At 36.1% G+C, this 4,068-nt stretch overlaps 1 long non-coding RNA gene across 1 annotated transcript; it reads left to right on the plus strand.

Annotated features, from left to right (window-relative positions):
• The first annotated feature begins 1,685 nt into the window (after positions 1-1,685).
• LOC147518611 (uncharacterized) lies at positions 1,686-3,100 on the plus strand. Its single transcript, XR_015214089.1, has 2 exons — positions 1,686-2,099; positions 2,206-3,100. It is a non-coding gene; the product is annotated as an uncharacterized LOC147518611 (long non-coding RNA).
• Positions 3,101-4,068: the final 968 nt, after the last annotated feature.

Genomic DNA, 4,068 nt, shown 5'->3' on the forward strand with positions numbered 1-4,068 from the left:
GTCCTTTTCCTTCTCATCTGTGTTACTTCCCTAATCACGTGAAAACGAAAAAAATTAGAACTTAAACTAGTCTAAGACATAGCAACAGATACATTTATGAAAAACTCTTTAAATATTGATGAACATATGATAAGACAGTTTGAATAAAGTGTTTGATACCTGAATTACTTCCAAGTCGAGAATTTCTACACAAGGAGCACCCTTCAAAATTGCAAGGGATCCAATACAGGGAACACTTCGTAGTTTGAAACATCTCAATTTTGAAAATGGATTGAGCAGCTGATCCCACATAAGCTTAGAGTCTGGTGAAGCCTGTAAATAAAAACAGTTGAGCACTAATTAAGACAATCAGATTCAACTCATAAAATGTTCAATGTGGAAAACAAAAGGGTCGGAAATGCAGTGAACATTGCTATTTTCCTCTTCCGGCAAGCAAAAACTTTGTTTTGTCGGATGGGCTACATATATACTTTGTATGGTAAATGCTACTTGCATTTATTTACTTTACGAGGTTTCGAATTGCCAATTAATTCAGCACAACCTTGTTTTGGCATAATTGGAATTTGGAAAACTTTCGAGAATTGGCCATAAGCAGTATAGGACAGCTACTTGGTGATCAGAAAAACAAAAAAAAAAACTTAAAAGTGATAAAACGCTCAATAGTAAAGAATCCATGTTGGATAACATTGAATCTTGATATTTTGATAGCCACATCTTTTTAAGATCAAATTTTCCAAAACAGGATGGTTCAAGACAAGTTCACCGTTAGAATCACCTTTAGGAAGCTCAGCTTTAAACAATATGAAAACACTATGGAAAGGAAAGGAAAATAAGAGTGGTATACTTTTTCCATAGTTTTTAAGGTGTTTGTTTAACCATGGAAAGAAAATGAGCTTTTCCATAGGGAAACAAAATCATGGAAATAGAAAAGATTTTGTATCCTTAGTTAATCCCTGTAAATTTTGAGGAAAATAAAGGAAATGAATAGCTAGGGGCTTCCTAATAGCACGCCCAACAATACACTTATTCATTTCCATAACTTTTACAAACAAACATTATTATTTTTTTTCCCAGTTTTTACTTTTTTTTCCCCAGTTTACCAAACACACACCATTTTAGAATTATTTTATCTCCATTCCATTCTATAATGGACTACCCATTTTATTTCATTTCCCTTCCATTAGCTAAAATTTATCAAACACACCCTATATTGTTTTAAGATGGCCAGTTGAACAAATCACATCTGGAAGCTGGAAACAATTATCTCCCATTGAATATAACTTAAATACTTCAATCTTTGAAGTAAATAGAAAGTTAGGTAACTTGTAAGACATTTTTCCATGACGAAGATCAAAAAATACCTCCTTAATGTGTTTGCTTACATACACTTGAGGATAGAAAGGAAAGGAAAAGTCTAGTGTGGTCCACATTTTCCATAAATTTAGTGTGTTTGTTTGCTATGGAAAAGAAAATTGCTTTTCCCTTGTGAAAACTAAACTACGGCAAGGAAGGAGTTTTCGAGTATGTGGCTCAACCCTCGGATTTGAGAGGAATGGAAAAGGACTAGTTTCTTTTCTTTTTCTTAACATTTGCATAACAAACTGTCATGGAAAAAGAAAAGGGAAATAAAATTTAATAAAAAATATATAGTTTTCTATTACTTTCATTTCTTAAGTTTTGGCTTCACAAATATTATAGATTCCATTTTTAGGTTTTCTTTTCCTTTTCCAAAATAACCAAATATAAGCATCAAAAAGAAAAATCCATTACATTATTTTCTTTATCCATAGTGGACCACTCGTAGGTTTTTCTTTCCTTTTCTCAAGTGAGTGAGTAAACAAACACATCCACTTAAATGCAAGACGCAACCAATGTATCAAGTCAACCTGAAGCAAAGCAATAGTTGAAACCCAGATGAAGTTTGTGAATACCAGAAGACGAAAAAGCAGAAAGCGATCAACAAAGTCCATGGATTCATCATTAACATAGGTTTTCTTTATGCAAAGGCAGTTATTCTTTTGCCTTTTTCTCTTCCAGTACGGCGGCAGTAAATTCCAGAGAATATAGTCAAAGTTCAAAACTTGGACAAATTTCCATAGGTACCTCCATCTTTTTGATACAAGAATTGTTTGTAATTTCATCTGTTGTTGTTGCTGCATCAGTCTTCACTTTCTTCCTCCTTGTGTTGCTGAATTTTGGAAGCAGGAACGTGTTTTCTTCCATTGTGATTTCCGGTGATGTTTCACAGATGACAAAGCGAAGTCTCTTTTATTATGGTATCCGCTACGGTCACCTTCTATTTTGTGTTGGGCAGACTGAACGAATAGTAGAATGTAAAGAGAGGACACAAAGGGTAAGATATCCAATTAATGTAGTACTCTTTCAGAAAGACTGGAATGGGTGGAGTAACTTTCTCTTCTTCCCTTGCTTGTTCTCTCATTTTTCAAGGAATCATGGGAACAGCCCATATATATAACAGAAAAGACCAACGTGCCAAAAGTTTCATGCAAACTCAATTCCAGTATGTATATGCTTCAAGCGATTTCTGCATGTAGGCCGTTTGGTATGTGTTATTTCTGCTCACGGTAGCCGTTCGAAAAGAAAAGTTTTCATTTGATACGATAATGCCGTTTGAAACAACATAAAACGGCAAGGTTCGGTCGTGGTAGTCACAACCAAACTACATGACTGGGCCGTTTGGAATTTTCAACAGAAAAAGGTCATGTGATTATTTAGTTCAGATCCCTCAAAACACCAAATTGCCCAACAGGCCAGTGATTATGCAGAGTGAAAAACATGGATATGGCACTGGATGAGGCCCTCAAAAGCTTCTCGGGGAAAGAGGGGCCGAGTTACCCACGCGAGGAAAGAGGCAGCGCAACAATAGAATCTGATACATAACAGAGTGAGCAACAAGTGACGCCAATTGCTGAAACTCATGACACAACTGCTGGAAGGCAAGAGAAGGTAGAGAAACCATCAGAAACTAAGAGTACGTGGGCTGAGGTTATTGGGAAGAAATCAGTAGGAAGTGATACTCTATCGTTTGTACATCTTTTTTTTTTTTTTCTTTTTCAATATATCACTTTTTAAGCTTCAATATGGTTTTTTGTTATGTTTCTTCATTTCGGTGTTGCAAATTTTTAAGCTTTGTTGGGTTTTCTTTATTGTTATCATTGTTTGATTAGTTCAGTATTTTTTGTGGTTTTATTGTTTGTTGGAAACAGTTCAACATCGGGTTCTTTATTTTCTTAAAGAAGGTTGTGGAAAGCAGAGTAATTTGGAAGTGGCAAATTGGGGTAGAGGAGACGGAGACGAAGGCTGGATTGTATTAAACATAAAGAATGAAGTTGGCGGAGTAGAGGAGACGGAGACGAAGGCTGGGATGTTGGTGGTTTAACAGGTTATTTCCTGGTTTAACAGCCTCTTATCTCAATGAATGTTATATATTGGAATATAAGGGGAGCCAGAAAAACAAATGCTATTGACAGATTAAGAGAAATTACCACCTCTCACAATCCTGACATAGTATGTATAGCAGAGCCAATGATCAGACCGCATACAAGCAATTTAGTAACTTTAATTCCTAACTATTTCGCTACTCAGTTTATCCATAATGACACCCAAGAGAGATAATGACACCCAAGAGAGATTGGGTAATCTATGGATTCTTGTCAAAGAAGGTACTATAGTATCCACCATCCACTCATCAGATCAACATATTTCAGTCCTTATAGATGACTGTGTGATCTCTTTTGTACACGCCAACTGCAATCTAGGCCACAGAAGAAGACTATGGAGCGAATTAGAGGTACTCAACCCCACCCAACCGTGGTTGGTCATAGGAGACTTCAATTGTGTTCTCAGATATGAAGAAAAACAAGGAGGGCTACCACCTAACAGAATTGCCATGAATGAGTTTCATGCTTGCATTAACACATGTCAACTGATAGAAAGTTCTTTTGATGGTATGGAGTTCACTTGGTCGAATAACCAAAAGGACTAGGAGACAGGTGTCCAAGCTTGATAGAGCTTTCTTCAATTCAGCTTGGAATCAAAAATATGGAG

This window comes from Coptis chinensis, chromosome 2, assembly GCF_015680905.1.
Source record: "Coptis chinensis isolate HL-2020 chromosome 2, ASM1568090v1, whole genome shotgun sequence".
NCBI lineage: Eukaryota > Viridiplantae > Streptophyta > Magnoliopsida > Ranunculales > Ranunculaceae > Coptis > Coptis chinensis.